Raw genomic sequence first — 26,850 nt, 5'->3', positions numbered from 1 at the left:
ACAATCATTGAAGTTCTTGAGGGACCAGTATTGACTTAGGTAATTCATAACAATCAGTGCAATGTTACAGTAGAATTTGTGTTTGCAGGGATCTCGTAATTTACGTCCTCCACGTGGTTGTTTGCTTCGAATAGAAAATTGTATTTGTCACTGGTACCTATTTCTTCGTCTTTATTGCGTATTTTGTACACAAACATTGAGAATGTTACCTAAATTAATACGTAACTTCTGCATCGTGAACTTTTCAAAGAGTATCTAATTAATCATAGAACGCAAATAAAACTAAGTCTTCAAATTTTATATTGCTTCCTGTTCTGGCTAAAAAGAATCTATTGACCAATAATAGTTTATGTAACATTGCACTACAGTGAGTTTGATAGTATTTCAATAACTAATGTATTTTCTGACTCAGGACCAAGACACAATGACCTTCTAAGGGACCAAATGATGTTTTAGTTGAGGTTTTGGGTTTAATACCCGAATTATTGAGGTCTTGGGTTTAATACCCGAGTTATTGAGGTCTTGGGTTTAATACCCGAGTTATTGAGGTATTGGACATATTACCCGAGTTATTGAGGTCTTGGGTTTAATACCCGAGTTATTAAGGTTTTGGGTTTAATACCCGAGTTATTGAGGTCTTGGGTTTAATACCCGAGTTATTGAGGTCTTGGGTTTAATACCCGAGTTATTGAGGTATTGGACTTAATACCCGAGTTATTGAGGTCTTGGGTTTAATACCCGAGTTATTGAGGTCTTGGGTTTAATACCCGAGTTCATCAGGTTCGCTAAATTTGTAACATACAACAGCCCAGAAGAAAAGTTAAATAAAACAGAGTTAATACCCACCCGCCCAAGTAAGAATTGGTATTCAGAGAAAAGCCTCTTAGGTAATGGCGCAGACCATGCAAAGTGTTTGATTGAAACATCTTTATTCACTCTGCTTATTTGAAATTCGTATAGAGTCAGCCAAGATGTAATATCATGATAATAAATGTCGACTTATACAAGACTTATTCTATTGATATAATTTAGGAAATCGAAGGTTAATAGAAGACGTCCGCGTAGTGACTGCTGGATTATTTGAACGAATATTTAGCAATTTAAAGTCCAATGATTGGTTTATTTTTCAAGGTTATAATGTGAAATAATGTGAAAACTATTTATTATACAAGTGTATTACCAGGAAACCGAATAATGTAAAAACTATTTATTATACGTGTGTATTACCAGGAAACCGAATAATTGAAAACTATTTATTATACGTGTGTATTACCAGGAAACCGAATAATTGAAAACTATTTATTATACGTGTGTATTACCAGGAAACCGAATAACGTAAAAAATATTTTTTTTGTTCTCAAAACACACGAAGCAAATTTTAAAAATAGATTCACCAACCTCTTTCCACTATAATTACACATGGCCAGGTGAGTAAGCTGCTTAACTCTAAACCTTTGATTCGCGGGTTTGAATCTCCGTTGCATCAAACATGTTCATCCTTTCAGCTGTGGGGGCGTTATAATGTGACTGTCAGTCCAGATATTCGTTGGTAAGAGAATAACCCAAGAGTTGGCGGTGGGTGGGGATGACTAGCTGCCTTCCCTTTAGTCTTACACTGCAAAATTACGGACGGTTAGCGCAGATAGCCCTCGTGTAGCTTCGCGCAAAATTCAAAAACAAACAAACAGTTAGACATTTTCTATTGTTCTTAGATTTTTAAGCTGAATAGGCAAAATCACGTGAAAAATTGACATAAAGATATCGTATTAATTATCTTTTATTAAGTTCAAAACTTTAACCACGAAGTCATTAGTTCCTTTCAATGAATCAGTTCTGTAACATGGCTAAGTGTATGCTCTTAAATATTTTTGTTCCCAAAGTGTGTCACATTGTATACCCACAAAATAAGGTTATATTTACAGCCAGTGGTAGCAATGTTTTTCTCGAATTGTTATTTAGAAATATTATTTTTCTTTGTATGGGCATTGTCATAAACACGTTCAAAAACTAAAGAAATAGAGTAATAAGTTATATAATTCTGTATTACATTCCAATCATAGAAATAATGAACTGTGCTACGACTAAGAAATTATGCCCGGCATGGCCAAGCATGTTAAGGTGTTCGACTCGTAATCCGAGGGTCGCGGGTTCGAATCCCAGTCGCACCAAACATGCTCGCCTTTTCAGCCGTATGGGCGTTATAATGTTACGGTCAATCCCACTATTCGCTGGTAAAAGAGTAGCCCAAGAGTTGGCGGTGGGTGGTGATAACTAGCTGCCTTCCCTCTAGTCTTACAATGCTAAATTAGGGACGGCTAGCGCAGATAGCCCTCGAGTAGCTTTGCGCAAAATTTAAAACAAACAAACTAAGAAATTAATTTAAATAACTTAGAGAACGTAAACTCTACTGTTCCACTTATTGTTATCATGATAACAACTTATGCCACAACTTATAGTGACGAAAGTTAGCATGTTAATTGGTTTATGCCTTTATAATTAGTCATGTTACCTCTAAAATGCATTTATTGGTTAATACGATGATGCTAGAGATTAAGACACTATACAGTAATATTCAAATATTGGTTGACTGTTTTAAATTAAAGTACAAAACTACACAAAGAGTTATATGTGCTCCACTCACTACGGGTATCGAAACCCTATTTCTAGCAATAGGAGTCCGCATATATATATACAGCTGTGCCGTTTGAGTCTCAAGAGCTGGATGGTATGGAATAACCTAATTATTTTTGTTGAAGTCGAGGGCTACTCTGCGTTAGCTCTGGAAGACAGCTGGTTAGAACGACCTACCGCCAACTCTCGGACTTCTCTTTTACCAACGAATAGTGAAACTGACCGTAGTGAATCATCTAATGTTATAGCCAGTCCATGTAGTAAGTAGTTAGTTAATCATCTAATGTTATAGCCAGTCCATGTAGTAAGTAGTTAGTGTAAATTTCCTATGTGAACAGCTAATATCTGCTTCACAAGGTGATGAAATAGTAAGATTTATGTTATTTAGCCACAGTAAAAAAAAAAACAATACTGTTATGAAAAACAACATTAGTGCAAACAATGGATGACAGGGAGCCAGTGTATATCAAATAGTGGTCTGAAATGCCTTTGTATGCGATACTCGAAGCAGGCATTAAGGTTGACAACACTACAGTCCAGATATATTTCTGTCCTTCATGTCTACACACATTCACACAATAGCTATTTGAATATACAGAGAACTTACCATTAGTTGTGAATAATACAGGGATCCAATGCTGAAGGTTCCAGGTATCATGTTTATGGCCAAAATGTTACGAGGTTGTTATACGTCTCGAGGTTGGTAGACAGGCCTCTCGGTGAAAGCTCCAGGCTACTTGTTCCTTCCCATCCGTGGCTGTTAGATGTCTCGAGATTAATACAGGGGTTCGAACTGGTATTATTGACCTGAGTCCTGATTTATGAATCCTGTTCCTAATACATCCAGTTAACTTCCCCAGATATCCGTTTTCTCCTTTGTGACCATGTATTATCGTGTGGTCTAGAGTCTGCGTCATTTTATACTGACCACAGATTAAGACACCTCCATCACTTGTTTCACCTTGGTGCAAAGCTTAGTTTTGGTCCTTTTGTATCTAATAATTTCTACGTTCCTTGAAGAAGGAAATCCGTCAACACCAGCAAAACGTTCATGAACGTAGTAAACATTTTTAACGAATCACTTAAAAGTAGATTGACCTTTGCTTTACAGGATTTGAATTATTTCTCATAAAGAACTAATGTATACTGCTCAAAAATTTAAATGAACAAGTGCCTTAACTTGTATAATTTATCTCAGTGTTCCAAATGTGATAATATTTTTATTTTTTTACGTAATTTGCCTCATTTCAGTTCCATCTGTATCCATTTTTTTAATGTGTGTTGAACGGTAAAACATTGAGAAATAATATTTTTTAAAAATGACCAATATCACCAAAACTGATATCCCATATGAAACAATATTTTAAACACTTTACATGCGTTTATTCAAAAAATGTATGAAACATTCAATAATTAGTGTGACCTTCACGGGCTGTGACACACTCCTGACACTGATTTGGCACACTTCGAATCAATCTATCGATGTTATCTTGGTTTGTGGCAGTCAACTCGTCTACCAGGGCTTGTTGGAGTACCTGTACATTCTGAGGAGGGTTCTGGCGTTCACTAACACGCCTTTACAACATATCCCAACAATCGGACTTAAATCTGGAGATCTGGCGGTCCATTCAAAAGTCTCTGTTCCTTCCCCGTCAAGAAAGTCCATACGGTCTGGCAACGTGGGCTCGCGCGTTAACCTGCATGAGAATGAACCCATCTCTAATGGCACCGACAAAAGGCCTCACAATGGATTCCAGAATTTCGTCTCTATATTGTCGTGCGTTCAGAGCACCCCTGTTGAGTAAGAGTATGCTCGTGCGGCCACTCAAACATATGCCTGCTCAGACCATTACAGAACCTCCACCATAAGCATCGACTTGCACAATTTTACAGGCGAAAGATTGCCTTCCTCGGCGTCTTCACACTTTTCGCACGTCCATCATCACGAGATGAACCTGCTCTCGTCTGTCCACAGCACGGTGGTCCATTGACGAAGTTCCCAGTCCAGGTACTGAAGAGCAAACTCCAATCTGGCTGCACGGTGTTGCGCTGTCGTAATAACGCCTCATTACACTATGATTCAAACAAACCTCGTTACACTATGATTCAGACAAACCTCGTTGCACTATGATTCAGACAAACCTCGTTACATTATGATTCAGACAAACCTCATTACACTATGATTTCTGTGAAATGTGTATTTTTGTTTTCCTTGTATGAATTTCATGTAGAAACGTAGCATGCCTTTTTATCTTTTCACTAGCAATAACTCCAAATTATGGGTTGCATTATGACGTGTACATGCTCTGCTCTGCTCTTCTTAAGAGTAAAGACTTCGGACGTATAAAACCTAGTCCCCTAGAGTCAACTTTAAATTTTCGAAATTACAACCCTTAAGTTTGGTGTTCTAGTTCACATGTTCGACTGAGTGCACATAACTTAATATGATAAAAAAACACTACAAACACACACAAAATCGCTGAATAATTCAGCGATCAAATAACGTTTTACTTTTATTGTTAACGAAGTTTAAAGCTCGGAATATGATTGGTAATTCAACATTGTTTATTATAAAGCAGTAGCAGATGCTGCATATATTCATCTACTTGATATAAGTCTCTTGGGGAAGCTATATACATATTTATTCGACATTACACAGTGGCAAACAACGAAATACAGTTATGATAAATGATTCACTAAGATTCTCTTCAGATGTGTTACACACACACGTGCACTGCAATTTTTGTTGTGTTCGAAAACCTCTCCTAACGTCTGAAATCCACTTAGATCTTTGTGTTTCTGATTTGTGGAATTCTGGAGCACACAAAAAAAAAAAGAAACAAAACCAAATGTTGTAGATTCCAGATCATTTTTGTCGTTGAAACAAAAGCCATGACCGGATCACTGTTGATCACATGTCCAAGGCATGGCCAGGTGGTTACACTGCTCGACTCACAATCTCCGGCTCTCGGGTTCGAATCATCGTCATAAGAAACATGCTCGCCCTTTTAGCAGTTGGAGGTGTTATAAAGTCACGGTCAATTCCAGTATTCGTTGGGAAAAGAGTAGCCCAAGAGTTGGCGGTGGGTGGTGATGGCCAGTTGTCGTCCTTCTAATCTTACACTGGAAAATCGGTGACTTATAGCACAGATAGTCCTCGTGTAGCTTGGCGCGAAATCTGCTAAATTCACAAAGTTCACAACATATCGTAACATTTCACGTGTGTAATTGTTCTTCGTATATACGATTACTTCGAGATAATAACATTTCATGCAAAACTTAATAACGTAAACTCTATATCAATAAATACAACACTAACGAGTGTTCTCAACAAATTTACCAAATTAAACACCAAATATTGAGCAATACTTTTGAAAGTTGTTTATTACATAAGAAATTTAATAAAACATACCTTCGTACAGACTTCAATGGCTCAAAACATTAAATTAATCAGAAATAAGTATATTATTGCATTAACATTCTTACAGAATGTTTCTAACCATAACTCTTACTTTACCTGTGCTCTGAGTTTAATAATTACAGCATCACGTTATCACGAGGAACAACCTGCACTCAGTTCAGCAAATTCCATGTTAAATATTAATATCTAAGCCTAATACAGATTACTATATTTCCCAGGACTGTTTAAAATTCGTAACTTGATGACGTTTCTCTTTGAAATAATGTAAGATAACCTAATAATTGACCTGAAATAAAAGGTTTTGGTTTGTTTTTGAACTTCACACAAAGCTACTCGAGGGCTATCTTCGCTAGCCGTCCCTAATTTAGCAGTGTAAGACTAGAGGGAAGGCAGCTAGTTATCACCACCCACCGCCAACTCTTGGGCTACTATTTTACCAACGAATAGTGGGATTGACCGTAACATTATAACGCCCCACGGCTGGTAGGGCGAGCATGTTTGGCGCGACGGGGAATCGAACCCGCGACCCTCAGATTACGAGTCGCATGTCTTAACACGTTTGGCCATGCCGGGCCACATAAAAGGTTTTCTACTGCGAAGTTTACTACAACGAAGATAAGGGAACTTCAGGTTTGACAGAGATTGTTATCTGTAATCCATCAAACACAAATATCGTGTAAGCACGTTAAAATTGCTCACCCAAATATAGTTGCAGCACCTCATAATAAGTCGGTGTTTTCTACAATGTTATGTTTTGTATAATTTTAAGACAAACAACTTTATATTGATATAATGTTCAGTAAATAAGTTTTTCTTGCTTGAATATTTCATTTTTTAGGCTTAACCATATGTTCTACTGTTAAACCGAGAAATTAGAAGCTTGCTAGATGACAAAGCAGGACGCAGTCCGTTGGAAGTATCAGTTGAGGTTGAACAACTCGTACTTGGGTATTAATATCAAAAGAGTTTATCACAATAGGACAGTAGTTTCTCCTGCGCCTCAGTACTTCGTCAAACTTAAATTCCACATGTCGGTGCTACATCTGAATGACTTATGAAATATTACTAGCATATATATATATATATTAATTTATTCAACAACTGACAAAAGTTAAGTATAAATGATTGAGCTGAGAAACCTCATAGAAAATTTAAAAATCGTAAACATAAAATACATGCAAAGAAACATGATTGAGTTGGCTTTTATATTTATACTAATAAGCAAATATCAGTCGTGACCTAATGAAGTTAAACCAGATATGTTGGCTAAAGTAACAAGGACATGTATTAATCTTTGATATATCATTTGTTGTTCTTCTAATGAAACTATATTTCTGATTACAGCTCTCAGATCTACCTATAAACACCGTAACTTGTAACATACTTTAATGTCAACAGCCACATTAAAGGTATGTGATTTTGTTGATAACACAGTGTGTTTTTCTACGTTTAATCTAAATATAAGTAATATTTTTTTTAGATAAATATTGTTTGAATGCGAACTTGCAGAAAATGCACAAAGTGTGAATAGCTAGAGGTAATAAAGAAACACACTTGTTCCTAACGTGGTGAAGACGTTTTGATAAAATACTTTCACACACTTTTTTGCTTGTTCTTAATTTAACTTTTTATTAAAATATTATCCTACTAAAAGGATTAGAATCCGCCAGTCATAAGTTAGATAAAAATTAAATAATACTTATTATACAAATAATAATAATTACGTTATACTCGTTTCTGAAACATTTATATTTAGAAATTATGACTGCTCTTTATTTTCAGCCATTATGATGTAGGTGTTTAAAAAATAAATATTTTTTTTATTATTCTATATCATATTAATGACCCGGCATTTCCAAATGGTTGAGGTGCTCGACTCGTAATCTTAGATTCGCGGGTTCGAATCCCCGTTGAACCAACATGCTTGCCCTTTAAGCCGTGGGGGCTTTATAATGTGACGGCCGAGTAGCCCAAGAGTTGACAGTGGTTGGTGATGACTAGCTGCCTTCCCTCTTGTCTTGGGCCCGGCATGGCCTAGCGCGTTAAGGCGTGCACTTCGTAATCTGAGGGTCGCGGGTTCGTGCCCGAGTCGCGCCAAACATGCTCGCCCTCCCAGCCGTGGGGGTGGTATAATGTGACGGTCAATCCCACTATTCGTTGGTAAAAAAGTAGCCCAAGAGTTGGCGGTGGGTGGTGATGACTAGCTGCCTTCCCTCTAGTCTTACACTACTAAATTAGGGACGGCTAGCACAGATAGCCCTCGAGTAGCTTTGTGCGAAATTCCAAAACAAACAAACAAACAATCCCTCTTGTCTTACACTGCTAACTTGGGGACAGCTAGCGCTGTTAGCCCTCTAGTAGTTTTGCGCCAAATTAAAATAACAAATAACTATCGTATTAATAATAAGGTCGTTAACCCTTTATTTTCGTAAAATCTCTTGGATGCGTGACAATGAAACTAGTTGTATAGGTTGAAAATAGACAAGGACGTTACTCCCAAACAAACGCGATAAAACTGGGCAACAACGACCATGATAGGATGGCAAAATTGTAGTTTTAGCGGTAAAACATTTAAACGAATTTTTATAATAATCCTATATCTAAAACTATCCTTTCTTTGCACAAGACAGAACCTTATACTGACAAGCCCTAAACGACCACTGTTTTGTTTGTGTTCACTTTAGTGACCTGAAATCGATTTAAAGCGCATTTATTTTGGTTGGTATATTTCAGTGAGATGCCACATACACACTAACTTTTATGTTAAGTTTGGTATCTAAGTCTGAAGTCTAGGATTGTTCTTGGTGCTTTTAACTGGAGTTTACTACAGCACAAATTAGTTCAGACAAATTATGTACATAAGACGAACAGAATGACCACAACCAACAATGGAGATTTTATTGTTCATGTAAAGTATATCTAGTCTTTATTCAACGTTTTCGTATGTTATATACCTTACTAGAGGTGTATGTTACGTTTGGTGTTGTCTTGTATGTGACAGAAAAAGTAAAAGCACTTCTTCTTGATATATTATATTATCGATTTCGAGAGCTTGTTAAAATACGTGCCATCGTCTATGCCTACTTGACATGTGTTCTACGTACGACTCTTGCTAATACGATATCGCTTGTTACTTATTCAACAATATACGCTGTTAATTTACCTATGCCAGCACTGTGTTTTATAAAATCAAATGCAAATGTATAAGGGGTCAAGTACTTTCGATAACGTACCCTGCATATTATTATAAATTGTTGAATGTCACAATCGAACAATAATATTTATATAAACAAATGAAATGCACACGTATTAGAAATATAATTAGCTTCGCTTACAAACTATTATCTTTAGTTAAAGAACTAGTCATTGTAATATAGTTGTCGAAAAAGTTCTCGTAAAATGTTTTGTTCAAACTTTAAACCTTTCTCGAAAAATATGCAAAAGAATAAAAAAAAAACAACCTATTTATTCTATAAATCTTTAGTTCGATAAAGACCCAGTTATTCTTTGGCCATTGCAGGTGATTAACAGTACTATTTGTTAATAAAAACCGGTAATTGTTTGGCCTTCGCAAATATTGAATGTACTGTTTGTCGATAAAGTTCCGGTATTTATTTGGCAGTTAATTATAAGTACTGTTTTGCTTTTTCATCAACCTTAGCAGCGTGTTATGTTATTATGGGATGACCTCGATTAGCAACGTCGTTGAGATGTAGTTCGGATATTATTCGTTTTCAAAAACGGAACTAAAGAATCAATCGAGAACAAGAATGTTACCCACACCGTTACACCACCTATAGCAATTTCGCGTTGTGGGAACAACATAAATAGGGATTTATTATTCTAATTCAGAAGGAAAATGACAAAAGTATCGATGATGTATCTTTTCTTAAAACATCGTCAAAGTTTACTCTGATGTTTGTACCTGATATTCGAATTTTCAAACAATTTGCTGGGTGTCGTGTGGTACAGTTACATGTAGTCATCAACTGAGATACAGAATATGGTATGTTAAACCTTAAAAACCTATACAATCAACATTAACAGCAGTCAGTCACCAGCAGGTGATCTACAGTTGCTGTTTCTCTGGTAGCAGTGAATTAAATTTTAAGTCTTATGATTGATAGGATATGACAATACGTTTTTCAATACTGATTAAATAAACGGGGTTCAGTAATACTCTTCATGCAAGAGTGCAGTTAACATCATTCGTATTTAAAAGGGTCCGGCATGGCCAAGCTTGTTAAGGCGTTCGGCTCGTAATCGAGGGTCGCGGGTTCGATTCCCTGTCGCGCCAAACATGCTCGGCCTTTCAGTCATAAAGGCGTTATAATGTGACCTCACTATTCGTTGGTAAAAGAGTAGCCCAAGAGTTGGCGGTGGGTGGTGATGACTAGCTGCCTTCCCTCTAGTCTTACACTGCTAAATTAGGGACGGCTAGCGCAGATAGCCCTCGAGTAGCTTTGCGCGAAATTCAAGACAATCACCCAACCTCTTCCCCTAGTGAGTGAACGATTAGTTATTATACAGAAATCTTGGGCTCGATTTCTTATAGCGAACAGAGTGGAGATTGTTTAATGCACAGCAGTAATAAAACAACAGCCACAATCTAATATGCTTTATACTATTTTATTTTTATTTGTTAGTATTAGATAAATTTATGTTACTCGCATTTTTATTGTAGGTATCGAATCCCAGATTTTAGTATTATACATATTCAGCTTTATCGCTGAGCAATAGAGGTTTTTTTTTTATATTACAAATACCACGGAAAATATACAGAGTGTATGTTAATAAATGAAAGTATTGGGAAAGGTACAAGTATCGACTTTCGAAGGTATTTCTCTTTATAATACTGATCTGTTTAAAATCAGTAAAACGTTTAGGAGGTATAACGAAAACATATTTATATAAATATCTGTACATTGTTTCTTGAGAAAAGTACAGAGAGGAAATAATATATTATATTTTTTCTGAGTTACGATAATTGTTCTGAATTTTTCGTGGTAGTGCACGAAGGAAACACGTGGTTATAATACGTGTAAGTAATAAAAAATATTAATTACACTAAAATGCTTTAAGGTATTAAATATTTATTGCAATATAAGCCGTCCCTAAAAAATCTCTTTAGTTTGTAGAATATCATAACTTACGAAGAAGAACAAATACAGCTGATACAACAGTCGTATCCCGACAAGACATTGTTTACGTAACCCTTAGAGATCACTATTTATGCGTACATTAAAGTTATTAATTAGTATTGGTTCTCATAATAATTCTGCATTTTGAAACAGCAGGAAATCAGTGTTGATTTGATGAAATAAGTATACGATCATTTACATTTTTCCTAAGCATAAATAACAAAATTCAAACCATGGAAGTTTGCTGTTTTACAAGTTAAATTATGATACAATAATTTGCGACTGTACGTGAGATAAACAATTATGTTAATAGGGTTGTATTACTCATACATAGAAAATAAATATTGTTTAAATTGACTTATTTATTCTTGTATTTGTTGCAGTTTTCAGTTAAGCACCAAGCTACACAATGGGCTATCTGTGCTCTGCCCATCACGGGTATCAAAACCCGGTTTTCAGTGTTGTAAGACCGCAGGCATACCGTTGAGCCACTGGGGGGCGTTTTTTGTATTTAATACATAGTTATAGCTTTTCAAAGATCATTTATAACTGGGAACTTATTTTAAGAAGTCCGTGATAATTGCGTTTTTTGCTTTAACATATTATGAAAAATAATTTGTAAATGGGATACTATCTAGATGAACAGGAGATAAATTTCGAGATTTACTTTTGTTCTTATACAATTGTGGACAGCTATATTTCATAACCAGCTCAGTATTACCTGGAATAACACTATTATTTATTGAAGATAATCCTTGATAATATGTTATTTACCTTGAATAAAAAATATTGCGTGTAACCTTGAAAATTATCCTGACCGTTTAAAATAACTTTACTAAAAGAAATTCGTTTGACCATTTAACTGACCTTCGGTAAACATTCGGTTAAACTCAAGCTCTGATGAGCTGGTGTGTACTATTATTCCAGGATACAGCATGTTCTGTAGAACGAAGTTTTAGTGTTACGTGTATTTGTTTAGTAACATTAGAATTTTTATTCGCTATTCTGCAAAATACGAACATTTCAAAAGATTGAACTAAACATATGTAGTGCTTGTTCAATATTATATAGCAGTATACAGTTTGTACATATCTCTGTTAAACGTAAGAATGGTTCTGTAGTTTATCCACGGTATTACTGATTTATTGATCATTCAAATGTATTGACCTGTATTCTAGGAACTATTAACCCGAAGTACTTTGTCAGCTGTTTTACTGTAATCGCTGGCGTACTTAGCGAGGTTTCGAAATATCATAAGAGAACCTCAGTAGAAGTTTCATATTACAAGAATAAAGAGCTTTATATTTATTACTAAAGGTTAAATATTAGAAAACAATAATAAATCGATTCTGACCTGGATTTTTGTTTCGTTAATTTAAGGCTTATGGTACTCATTGTAAGTGGTGCTCGTCTTTCGTAGAAAGGACCCCTACAGTCAGATTAAGTTCTTACTAAACCAGTGAAAACACAATTCTCTAAGGTCTTTTCCAGAGCACTTTGATCTTTGGTTCGAGGCGCATCCGTGCGTAGTTCGAGCTGTAGACATTCAAAAACTTCTGAATTCAAGTCTTGAAGGCAAACGACCTAACCAACAACCTCTAAACTTTCGAAATTTCAGATTAGCAGAAACAAAATATCTTTGGAAAACACCACTTCTTTCATTCTGATTTAAACATCTCCCCAGTTTAACCGTTCTTTGAGTCTATTCTCTTGAGTATATTTACTGTTGCACCGTACAATGAACAAATAAATATTAAAACACATTCAGGTAAACGAGAACAAAGACAACTATGGCACGCATTTCTTCTCCTTTGTGGTTCTCAAGAAATTCTCTTTATTCGAGATGTAAAGGTATGTGTAGGCAATATTTGCTCTTCTATGCTAATTGACCTTCTATAGCATAAAAAAATTAAGCATGAGCTTTATGTCTTGTATGTGAAAAATGGCGTCTTTTATTCAACAGAATGACAGATATATAAACGATAAAGATTCTTTTTGAAAGTCGGTCTTTAAATTTATGTCAGTTGGCCATAGCCACTATGAAAGGTAATAACAAATATAATCTTTAGTTAGTTGTTTGTTTGTTTGTTTTTTGCGCACGCGTATACCACCAGAAATTAAAGGTTAAAACTCAAAAGTCCATTTTGCCCAGGAAATGTAAAATTATATTACAAATATATACTTCTGTTATTGTATTTTTGGCCAAGAGTAGCGAACTGTAGGTCCCCAAGCACACTAGATTACACCCATGCTCGACCTATTCATTAGGGAAATTTGGGATAACCAGTAGGAGACATTCTAATAAAAATAAACAAACAAACAACCCAGAACCTCAGATCTTTTTCTTAGCAAATAAGGCCTGATAAAGTCTTGAAGTTAAGGCGCTCGATTCGTAATCTGAGGGTCATGAGATTGAGCCCCTATCACCAAATATACTCGCCCTTTGAACCATAGGGGTGTTATAAACGTGAAAGCCAATCCCACTACTTAGTGGTAAAAGAGCAGCCCCAAAATTGGCGGTAGATAGTGTTGAATAGCTGACTTCCCTCTGGTCTACACTGCTAAATTAAGGACGACTAGCACAGATAGCTCTCGTGTAGCTTTGCGCGGTATTGAAAAACAGACTGTACACTTCTTACGGTAAATGATATTTCTGTTTACATAGATGTTCGCATAAGATATTGAAGTTTAATTATTTTAACATTCAGGATATAACAGAACACAATCACACTGGTTTGAAAACAGAACACAAAATTGAACCTTTTTCAATTCTGTACATAATTATCAAACATCATTAAATTCTGATATGATCAAAAGTGATGACGTATTTTTCCCGCTAAATTATTATTTTAACTCGGTTTTTAACGGAAAATAAATAAATAACGTGTCATAATGTTACGTATAATGATGTTTACTTTTATGTTAACTGATAGCGATATCAGTGTTAAACATGCGATTATATTTTGACATCAAAGGGAACATATATTTAATCTACCACAGTTAATATGGTGTTTGGCACAAAGTCTATTGTTTGTTTTCTTTTAATTTCGCACAAAGCTACTCGAGGGCTATCTGTGCTAGCCGTCCCTAATTTAGCAGTGTAAGACTAGAGGGAAGGCAGCTAGTCATCACCACCCACTGCCAATTCTTGGGCTATTCTTTTACCAACGAATAGTGGGATTGACTGTCACATTATAACGCCCCCACGGCTGAAAGGGCGAGCATATTTGGCGCGACGGGGATGCAAACCCGCGACCCTCATGCCTTAACACGCTTGATCATGCCGGGCCGGCACAAATTCAAGGAGAAAACACTGGAGAACGAACCCTAATCGTGCTGTTGATAAATGATATTGAATATTAAAAAAACACGGTTTAATGAAAAATATCCTAATAAGTCTAGAGTTTCAAAGTCACGTTCATTTCACTCAGGAAAAAAAAAGAAAAGAATTTTTATGTTTATATATCGTGTGTTGTACGGGATGAGTTTTGTCGGAAAATTCATTTCTAAAGAGTCAAAGCAGTTTCATAGTTTATTGATCTGATTTCTAGAATTCTCCTGTGGTGAGTTTACGCACATACAACGATAAAATTTGGAGTTCGATTTCCCGCAGTGATCAGAAAGCCTATAGCCCATTTTGCCCATTTGCTCTTAAACAATCAAGTCAGTCCGTGAAATCGTACATCTTGTCGGACTTCAGTAGTTTCTGATTGGCTCGTTCATTACTATTTGTTGATTAAAGGGATATAGAATGCAACGCTCTTAAATTTAATAGGTTTATTTTTTCTCCTTATAATAAATTTAGGTAATTTATATTTTAACTTCAATACCTGAATACAATATCAATACAAGTATTATTTCAAAAATAAACCTTGAACCTTCCACGGAATGTCCATTCGGTCATTTCACTTCTTAGGTTAAATGTTATTATTATTTTTTTACTTGTATATTGTAGTTCGTAACATCTGTCGGTAGGTGTCGTTGCCAATATGCTTTAATAAAAATATTCATTTAGCTACTTTCTTTGGTCTTAATATATCTGGAAATGTAATAAAATAAGCTTATAATAATCTAGCAATATAAAACTCACACTGTTTGCTTGTTTAACTTTTTCTTCACATTGAAAGCCTGAAACATGCTGTTGTGGATTTTAAAGGCGGATATATTTAGGAATACGCATTTTACAGCATCATTAAAGGTTTCTCATGTCTTTATTTATTAATTTTTTCTTCTTATAATTAGCAGAAGATGGATGATTCTCAAGCTGTGAAAGGCTCGCTACGCTGCTTTAACAGCTGTCACGTGTAAGAGTTACAAAATAGAAGCCTCACAAATTAAGGAAGTTGGTAAAACGAGTATGCTTTAATGAGGATGTTGGCATAGAAATGCTTTTTTAATTGGAACATATTACGAGACAAGCATACTGTATTAATCAAACCAAAGTTTAGAGTAAGAAAATTCTGTCTACCAAACAACCATCTTCATATAATACTTCCATAACAGATAACGTTATTTATAATTGACATTAAGTATTCTATCGGATGCATCTAAACCAAATGAATAATTACTTAAAGTATTTAGTTTACACAAACAACGAATTATTTATCATATCTCTAAATGCCGCCCAGTATTACAGTGGCGTAACTATTGACTAACAACGCTAGAAACCGGATTTTGATACCCGCTGTGTACAAAGCAGTAACAGCCAGCTATGTAGTTTTATAATTTACTACGAACAAAATTCTCCATATTTGTTTCATTTCCTATTCAACTTTTAATCTTTCAATAAGATACTTTGTGTGTGTGTGAAGGTATATACAAAATTAAAACACGTGCGATTACATTTGTAATCAGATGTGACAAAAATCTTTCGCAGCTGTCATAAGAATCTGAAATTAATTTTTTTTCTTTTTCTACGCCACCTACTAAAAGCAAATAAATACTAAATATTTAAGTTCAAAACATATTGTGAATTTTTATTCAAGTTGTTTAGTTTCAGCTTTTAATTATGGGTATAAATAAAAAATAAACTGTCATTTACAGGAGGAATATTCAAATGGAATATTTTAAAGTTAAACTATGAAGACATAAATCCCACTAAAGTGAAATTATATTATATTAGTTTATTTTTATTTTGAATTTATCGTAAAGCTACACGATGGCTACGCAAACTAACGTGGCAGGGGTTTAGTTTAGAGAAAGTGTGTTTTTTGTGTTTTTCTTATAGCAAAGCCACATCGGGTTATCCGCTCAGCCCACCGAGGGGAATTGAACCGCTGATTTTAGCGTTGTAAATCTGGAGACATACCGCTGTACTAGTGGGGGGTAATTTAGAGAGAGAGAAATCGTAAGAATTCTCTCTCCAACTGGGGTGTTCAGGAACGTTGTGGTTCCTCTTCGTCCCCTTTCGTGAAAGGTTATTAGGTTTAGTTTTATTTATTTATTTATTAAATAATTTTTGACTCTTGCTTGTGTTTTAGTTGGATTTAACACTACTCTTCACATGTTACTCCATGTTGAGACGTTGTTCAGTGATTCTTGTACGCGAAACATGGCCATCACTGGGTTTCTGGAGGTGCTCCAGATAGCGATGTCATCTGCGTATTGTGAATTATGCGTGTATGTTAGATTTGGGAAAGGTATGTCACTGACGAAAATAATATATAAAAGTGGTGAGAGGACTGATCCTTGGGGCACTCCTGCGGTAAAATTAAATGATTTAGATATAGTTTTATTGACTTTTACTTGTGCTGTTCTATCTGTTAAGAAATTTGAAATCCATTTAACTATAATGGGATTTATTTTCAGGTGTTTTAGTTTGTATTTGATGGCATTGTGCCATACGCTGTCGAATGCTTTTTTGACATCTAAGAATACCCCAATGGTTACTTGGTTGTTGTTGAAAGCTTTATAGATTGATTCGGTTAGTCAATTATTCGGGATAGCTGGGTAATAAGTCACGTTTGTGATTAATAATAAACATAAGATTGTTTGGGCACTCGTGGGAAAAGAAGAAACAGAACAAAAATAATCGTAATGCCCAAGATGTTGTTAAACTGTATTACTCTAAACTAACACGTGCAATTTACAAGTATTGAATTGGTATTAAAATTTATGTTCCTTAAGATATTCCCACGCTGGTACAGGGATAAGTTTACGCTAAATTAGAGGTTCGATTCCCCTCTTTCGACTCAGAACACAGCCCGATGTGACTTTGCTATAAACACACACACACACCTTATAGACATGATTTACAAATTATCAGTTTTCTACAAAATATAGGGCCCGGCATGGCCAAGCGTGTTAAGGCGTGCGACGCGTAATCCGAGGGTCGTGGGTTCGCGCCCGCGTCGCGCCAAACATGCTCGCCCTCCCAGCCGTGGGGACGTTATAATGTTACGGTCAATCCCACTATTTGTTGGTAAAAGAGTAGCCCAAGAGTTGGCAGTGGGTGGTGATAACTAGCTGCCTTCCCTCTAGTCTTACACTGCTAAATTAAGGACGGCTAGCACAGATAGCCCTCGAGTAGCTTTGTGCGAAATTCACAAAATAAACAAATCTATAAAATATAATAATTTTAACATGCAAAAATTTAGTAAAGAAGTTGTGTTGTTTTATTTACAAATTATTATATATGTTTGTAAAGAAACGAATACATAGGAGATTTTAGTCATAATTCCTAGTAATGAGGTTTTCTGAGTAAAATCCCAAGAGAAAATTTAACGTCTCGTAAGATAATAAATCTTGAAAAGAAATTCGATGGGCATGGAAAGAAAAATGAGTGAAAATGGGTTCTTAAAGTTTAGATTAAACACTTTTCTTCTATGTAGATAAAATTCAAAATAACTGGTTTTACCAACTCATCATGCTGAGAGGTTTTATGCACATACAACAAATCAGACTAAGGAAAGGTTTTTGATCGTTCAGACCTGTCTTGCATTGTTTTAATTTTTTTATACAAGTTTAATTCTGCTTCTGCGCAAATAAGAGGTGTTGTTATTCTCGTGTCACTGAAAGATACGTGAGACATTACACTTTCCTTCCCTTCCATTGCGGCCCGGACATGGGCAGGCGTGTTGAGGCGTTGGACTCGTAATCCGAGGATCGCGGGATCGAATCCCAGTCGCACCATACATGTTCGCCCTTTTAGCCGTGGGGGCGTTATAATGTGACAGTCAATCCGTTAGTAACAAGAGTAGCCCAAGAGTTGGCGGTGGGTGGTGATGACTAGCTGCCTTCCCTCTAGTCTTAAACTGCTAAATTAGGGACGGCTAGCGCAGATAGCCCTCGAGTAGCTTTGGGCGAAATTCAAAACAAACAAACCTTCCAGTGATAATTTTAATGTGTTTTTTATAATATTTGATATTTCTTTATATTTGTATATTTTACAGAAAGAAACACAAACGAATCATGTTTTTTCTTAAAACAATATATTTTATTTATTCTGTGTAATTGTATTTCCGTGAACAACAGTTAGCCTAGTACCAAAAATTCGTAAATATGATATAATCTTCAATAAAAATTGAGCCTAATAACAATTTTGTCGAAGCAGATAAATGCATTTATGGTTGTGATATTTATGTACTTATGATTGTAATATATAGGTATTTACGTAATATAAAACTGCAATAGAAGGTTAAAAACATTTCTTCCTGTTGATCTTTACATATAAGTTACGGTCCCCGGCATGGCCAGGTGGTTAGAGCGCTCGACTCGTAATCTCAGGGACGCGGATTTGAATCCCGTCATACCAAACATGTTCGCCCTTTCAATCGTAGGGGCGTTATAATGCGATGGTCAGTCCTACTATTTATTTGTCAAAGATTTTCCAAATAATCGGCTATGGGTGGTGATGTCTTCTCTCTATTCTTACATTGCTAAATTAGAGAACTGCTTTCCTTCTAGTCTTTCACTTTCAAATTAAAGACGGCAAGTGTAGATAGGTCTCGTGTAGTTTTGCGCTAAATTCAAAACGAGCAAATGAAATGAATAGAAAAACAGACAGTTGGTCTTTTAGTATTAATACAATGTTGACGTTTGTCACTAATATAATCATCTATCGTGTACGTACCGATTATGACGTAATCCATCAATGATGCTGATACCTTACATGGTAAGGTTTCATCAAACACTGCTGTCAAAGATCACGTTCGTGTCAACAGATTGTCGTTGATAAGCTGCTACACAATGGGTTATCTTTGCTCTGTTCATCACGGTATCAAAACCCGGTTACTAGCGTTGTAAGACCTCTGGGTTCTACAGAATCGAAGTCACGCTTCTTAATCAAAACGAAACGCTTATATTTTTTAGAATAAATGATAGTCCACCTGGTGAATAAGCGATAAATTTACAAATTTTCAACGCAAAGATCCGGAGTTAGATTCCCTTCAATGGCTGAAAGTAGATATTTTTGAGTATATTTGCGAAAAAACACACCTTAATAATAAAGAAATGTTTGTTTGATTGCATCTAAGCACAAAGCTACACAAAGGGTTATCTGTACTCTGCCCACAACGGGTATCAAAACCTGGTTTGTAGCACAAAGATAAATACCACTGAACATCAGAAGTAGTTATATTTTATATCTGCTGTACCACCCCAACCAGTTTGTCTTGGATTCATACATCACTTTATCTCACGGTTATTATCCAATAATGAGTATAGTTAACTGAATCAAATAAAGTTATTTATTGGACCCTAAATCAGTTCGTTTTTATTTAAGGTAAGATTTCTTTTGTTAACAACACATGTAGTATACGTTTCACTGACATTATGTTTCTTATCTTGAAAACCACATTGTTCAATTTAATTCTACTGTCAACAACCCCTTTGATACATGTATTTAATAAATAGTGACCCTATAAAATTACTACCATAAACTAATTTTTAGTTTTTCAAAGTAGAATTTTTTTTTCCATTTATCTATGAAATAATATATAGTCCTTCTCTGTTTGGCAAATGATTACTTGGTGAGTTGGTACACATATGATACGTCACGAAACTATCATTAAGTCCGAAACGACAGCAATTGATGACAGTTAATCAATATCATTCTTTATCATAGTTTGTAGTCTATAAGATCATTGATACCTAATAAATAATTTCTTAAATTCTAGGCTTCAGCTGACAATCAACTGTCGTACTAGGGGAATTCACAACGTCATGTCATGAATCAGGTTTCGATCCTGGGTCTTCTTGTTAGAAGGGAAGTTGGTTCACCTTCGGTTTTTTACATCATGACTCTTCAAACTTGGCTGACTTTATCCCATGTTTACTGAGTGGAAGTAAAATCTTTACCTATATTTTTCTGGTTAATGTCACAAAATGTTACACTTTATCCCATGTTTACTGAGTGGAAGTAAAATCTTTACCTTTATTTTTCTGGTTAATGTTACAAAATGTTACACTTTATCCCACATTGCAGAGACGTCGGCATTATACACTTCTGAATGTTTGTTATGCTGAGCAGTCTAACTTATGTTAGTTCTTGTATTTCTACGTTACCTAGTGTCTGTAATTTACATGGGATGTAACAAATAGTGTTTCTGTTTGTTCTGTGTTTGTTCTCTCAGGTTGTTTGATGCATGCAAACTACAAGCACATTGTGTTGTTGTTTTCGAGAATTTCATGTTCTGACTTTATACGGTTTATATATATATTTATCTATGTTCCGTGAAGCCTTCAAATGAAGAATATGACAGTGTGTCTGTTGTTGTATTACTACATATATTTGGTATTTATCTTAGTCATCAAGTTTGCAAGGTAAACATTGCCAAGGAAGGTTGTAGTGTGGCTTTTAGCAGCGGAAAATCGACTCAAAGAATGGGTGTGCTTGTGTTCTCTCATTGCAAAGCCGCATGGGCTATCTGCTGAGCCCACCGAGGGGAATCGAACCCCTGATTTTAGCGTTGTAAATCCGGAGACTTACCGCTGTACTAGCGGGGGGGCCTCAAAGAATGAGTGTGAGTTTTTTGTTTCTCACCCTAAATTACCTTATAGCTGCCTCGCCTCTTGACCAATGTGAGATATAATTACAGTTTTGGACTTTTAATTGATGTGTTTGACCACGCATAAAGTCTCGTAGATTAATTTACTTTAATTATGCCTTAAAAAAAACACTTCAATTTGAGGGTAGGCTATTAGAGATCCGTGTTACTAATAAAAACGAATCGGTTATAAGCGTGGCTCTCACTTGGTATCGCTGGCGCATAAAAATGTAGCAAATAAAAACAAAATATAGGTCTCGAAAATTTTACTCTAACCTATAATAATGGTTTTTGATGATTTCATTTTGCTTGGCTTCTTCTGTATTAAGAATATTATTCTTTTTGTAGAATTGGCAATCTATATTGTCCATCTTTACATTATCGGAGCGGATTGAATCTATTGTCGATGTATGTACCCTTATCAGTTCAACTCCTGTACCAATGTGGCATACAAGTATTGTTTTTTTAATAAACTCCATATTTACGAATTAGAACTATTTTATATTAAACCAAGAATCCTGTTGTCGGGGGGAGGGGTGATATTACAAATATATTGCGAAATATATGACAACGACTGATCAGTTGAAAGATCCTTATTGTAATATAATATGCAGATTATTATTTATATGTCATATTATATATAACAATACTATTATTTTTGAAAAAAGTGGTACCTTATATCTCCTAAAGCATTTACACTTTTCTAAAAACAGTAAACTTTAAAAAATATAAGAAATAAAAGCAAAGGGCTTCTTCGTATATGAAAACATGTTACAGTTTTCTTTAACATGAGATTAATACTTAAATTATATTACGCAAACATTAACAATCTCGATTTACGAAAACTTTATACACAGTTCTACACTGAAGACAATGTTATTTAAAATAACTTAGTTTGATCGTAATTACTGCATAATTGCATTATTTTGTAGTTAAGCATACCTTAGAAATCGGAATTAACTCAGGGACACAAATTAAAATATGAAGTCTCACAACACTACAATATTTAGAGAAATTAGCTCCATGATAACTTTACAATATATAGAGAAATTAGCTCCATGATAACTTTACAATATATAGAGAAATTAGCTCCATGATAACTCTACAATATATAGAGAAATTAGCTCTATGATAACTTTACAATATACAGAGAAATTAGCTTCATGATAACTTTACAATATATAGAGAAATTAGCTCCATGATAACTCTACAATATTTAGAGAAATTAGCTCCATGATAACTTTACAATATACAGAGAAATTAGCTTCATGATAACTCTACAATATACAGAGAAATTAGCTCTATGATAACTTTACAATATACAGAGAAATTAGCTTCATGATAACTCTACAATATATAGAGAAATTAGCTTTATGATAACTCTACAATATATAGAGAAATTAGCTCCGTGATAACTCTACAATATATAGAGAAATTAGCTCCGTGATAACTCTACAATATATAGAGAAATTAGCTCCGTGATAACTTTACAATATATAGAGAAATTAGCTTCATGATAACTTTACAATATACAGAGAAATTACTCCATGATAACTTTACAATATACAGAGAAATTAGCTCCATAATAACTCTACAATATATAGAGAAATTAGCTCCATGATAACTCTACAATATATAGAGAAATTAGCTCCACGATAACTCTACAATATATAGAGAAATTAGCTCCATGATAACTCTACAATATATAGAGAAATTAGCTCCGTGATAACTCTATAATATATAGAGAAATTATCTTCATGACAACTCTATAATATATAGAGAACTTATCTTCATGACAACTCTACAATATGTAGAGAAATTAGCTCCATGATAACTTTTGGTAGCCTGTTGATACACTAAATGATTTACACTTAAATATAGCGTGTATAATTTTTTTGAGAAGACATAGACACCTAAAAGCTCTCAATAATTAAAATAATCATGTTTATTAGGTGCATGAAAACCAGTATCTCAAACATGGAGCTGAAAACCATTATCTCAAACATGGAGCGTTTTTGAATATCCATCTGTTATCTTTGATCATGTGACGAGATGTGAATGAAATGGTTATTGGTTGAAGATTAACCATACTGATGCTTACTAATAACTTATAGCTAATTAATTGAATTTTCTCTGCTAAATCTGGTAATATGAAAACAGATTTAATGTTCATGTAATAATTCGATTCCCGGAGTAATTATCTCAGTCCTTGTACTCTAGTGCTCTCACTGGTCTTGACATCTCATCAAACCTTAACCTGTCTGTTATCCAAACATTAAAGAAGGGACATTACATTAAACGTTATTTGAAACTACTCAGAGTTCCTCATGAATTAAGAGCTCAACTTGAGTCGACTAATTTTTTTTTCATTGCTGAAAGACTGTATCAGATAATCTAACAGAGATATCTGTTATCTCTATCTTATGTACATCTTATATCCTGCTATACCTCAGAGCACTTGTTTTCAACAAACAGTCTTTGCCTGCTTTCCTAATTTACTCCAGAACAAACAAAGAATCTTTACGGATTCACTTTAGAAAAACTGTTCTTTATAAAACAAGGAAACTAAAACAATATTCGGTAATTTTGCAGTCTTCAGCAAGTATTATATTTTGTATTCTACGTCTGGATTGTACAGACGTTCTCTCTATACTGTGAGAGAAGTTGAATACCAATATCGTCATGTCTGTGTAACATATACATAACGAAAAATATGGATTTTATAGTCAAATTAATCTTATGGAAATCATTACAAAATCACCCTACTGCAATCTCGTGGGAGAAGAATCTGACCAACAATATAAGAAAATCAAGTTTCATGTTTGTGTAACCAACAAATCAAACCAAGAACAAGGGTACAATAAAATCAGTGATAATCAGGTAATTATGACATTTGTAAAGCATTTATCAAAACTGGTTAAAAGTGAATTTCAAATACAAAGTAAGTCTAAAAATATTTTAATTTTGAAAAAAAATATAATGAAAGAAATAGAAAAGTGGACATAATAAATATTAAGTAAAAAACATAATATAAAAATTAGGTATGATAATTAAACATAATATAGAAGATTAGGTATCATAATTAGGTAATTAAACATAACATAGAAAGCAGGTAAAACACAACATAAAAAGTAAGTATGATAATTGCATAGAAATATAACGAGATAAATCACAGCAAAACTAATTAATTAGACATAATTAATAAATAATATATAACCTCAATATATATATTTAAATACTGTAAACAACGTTTATTCATATAGAAGTTTTTATATGTAAAATATATTTCCCATATAGTTCCTGTAGATGTTCATTCAATCGTTCTTTGCAGCCTACTTATAAGTAATTTATATTTCAAGACAAACTCAGTAAAACATAATAGTTCAGCATGTACAAGATACAGTACTCATTTGTCCACTTATACAGAAAGAATAGTAGGAATTGCCGGCTTCAAAGTAGCCTTGCCATGCAACATTACCCCACCATCTGCAACCGATGATATTCTACTCATATTGTGGTACAGAGGAGACACTTCTAATCCACTGTACACTATGGATGCTAGAAGAGGCGTTACAAACCACACTCGGCATTCTTCGGTTGATGGGCTGTCTGGCAGGGCTTACTTCAGTGTCGTGGATAGACCAGCTGTACTAATCCTAGAGCCAGTATATGCAGCAGACGCCGGAACATACAAATGCAGAGTAGATTTCCGAATAGCCAGGACTAGGTATTCCAGAGCGGAGCTGTCAGTAATAGGTAAGAATCTGCCAAGAAAACACGGCCAAAAGAGAAAAACTTATTTTAGTTTTATTATGTGCGGGACGCTTTAAGTTATTCCTTTTATTTGTGTATCTTGTTTCAATCTAATCAAGTGAAAGTGTTTCAAAGGGTTTTCACACCATAAGAAGTGTGGCCTATGTAGAAACTTTTAGACATTGTCGCTTTAAATCAATCGATTTTTTCCCTAAGCAATGGTGAATGTTTATTATATAATTTGTTTGTTTGTTTGTTTTGGAATTTCGCACAAAGCTATTCGAGAGCTATCCGTGGTAGCCGTCCCTAATTTAGCAGTGTAAGACTAAAGGGAAGGCAGCTAGTCATCATCACCCTCCGCCAACTCTTGGGCTACTCTTTTACCAACGAATAGTGGGATTGACCGTCACATTCTAACGCCCCCACGGCTGAAAGGGCGAGCATGTTTGGCGCGACGGGTTATTATATAATAGTTAAGTATTTAATGCATCTGAATTTTCCAGGCTTATAACGCTAAAAATCCAGTTTTGATACCTGTAATGAGCACTGATAGCTCTATATGTACCTTAGTTTTTAGATAAGAGAACAAACAAGCGTGCAAACGTGTATTTACTCTCTAATTAAAAATACTTGAGAAACATATTGTTATGACAATAATGGAATACCTATTCGATTTTTGAGATTTCAATAATCTGCCATTTGGGCATTATTTAATTTTTAGTTAAAACTGTTCTAATCTATAGAATCAAGGTAGCACATAATCCAACCAATACGAAGAAGCACACGTTGTGAAGAAAGCAAACACTCGAGGTGTTTAGATCCTTCAGAACACGTGCACTGGTAAATCCCTTGCTACCAAATTCGTTTTATAATATACGATAGGAATTCGTTTTGGTAGTGCTAACACTTTTACCAACTTCGGAATGGTCCCATAGGTTTTATACAACAACTTATACGTTCTTTCATTGTGGTGTAATGCTAGATTTTTTTTTCTTTTCGTAATATCTTTAGTGCCACAAATATATCATCACACTATAACACAAAACGCAGTTGTATTCTGAAAGTGAAGTATCCCTAAGAAAGATTATTCCCATGGGTACCAGAGTGTTTAGGCCGATTAGATTTCTTGTTACTTTATAATTCTAAAATATGGGTTCCAGGGTATCTTTAGTTATTGGACGGATGCTGTTTTATTTTCACTATCACCACAGAAGTAGGTTGACATTCGCTATTGCATGTATATAGTTGAAAAAAACGCTTTTTTTCACTAAACTAGGCAACTTTGAGATATGGACATGATGATAGCATTTTATTCAACTTATGTGATCTCTTTAATAATAGGGGGGCCGGCATGGCCAAGCGTGTTAAGGCGAGCGACTCATATTCTGAGGATCACGGGTTCGAATCTCCGTCGCGCCAAACATGCTCGCTCTTTCAACCGTGGAGGCGTTATAATGTGACGGTCAATCCCACTATTCGTTGGTAAAAGAGTAGCCCAAGAGTTGGCGGTGGGCGGTGATGACTGATTGCCTTACATATAGTCTTACACTACTAAATCAGGGACGGCTAGCACAGATAGCCCTCGAGTAGCTTTGTGCAAAATTCAAAAAACAAACAAACAAATAATAATAAGGCTGGAAAGAGATGTACAATAAAGGTAGATTGAACGAAGAGACTATGGTATGAATTGGGTTCCTCCCAAGTTTGGGAATCTTCAGAAATCACAATGTTTTGTTGATCATTGCTGTTTCCCAATCCCATGGAATCTGTTGAATACTGTTTTAATGTCACTTAATCATTCTAAACAAATTCAGCGTTTCCTTCATTTATTGGACCTTTATAGCCAGGTGGTAATCGTAATCCGAGGGTCGCAGGTTCGAATCCCCGTCACATCAAATACCTTTGCCCTTTCAGCCGT

General features: G+C 35.0%; 1 pseudogene across 1 annotated transcript in view; it reads left to right on the top strand.

The window, feature by feature from the left end:
* LOC143246948 (neural cell adhesion molecule 2-like) overlaps window positions 1-26,850 on the top strand; it is a 189,095-nt pseudogene that overhangs the window by 49,523 nt on the left and 112,722 nt on the right. The window contains exon 2 of the transcript XR_013026279.1: window positions 24,606-24,935. The product of XR_013026279.1 is annotated as a neural cell adhesion molecule 2-like (transcript). The remainder of the gene's footprint in view (window positions 1-24,605; window positions 24,936-26,850) is intronic.

The sequence above is a fragment of the Tachypleus tridentatus genome, chromosome 3, assembly GCF_004210375.1.
Source record: "Tachypleus tridentatus isolate NWPU-2018 chromosome 3, ASM421037v1, whole genome shotgun sequence".
Lineage (NCBI taxonomy): Eukaryota > Metazoa > Arthropoda > Merostomata > Xiphosura > Limulidae > Tachypleus > Tachypleus tridentatus.
This window is presented reverse-complemented; position numbering and strand designations above follow the sequence as displayed.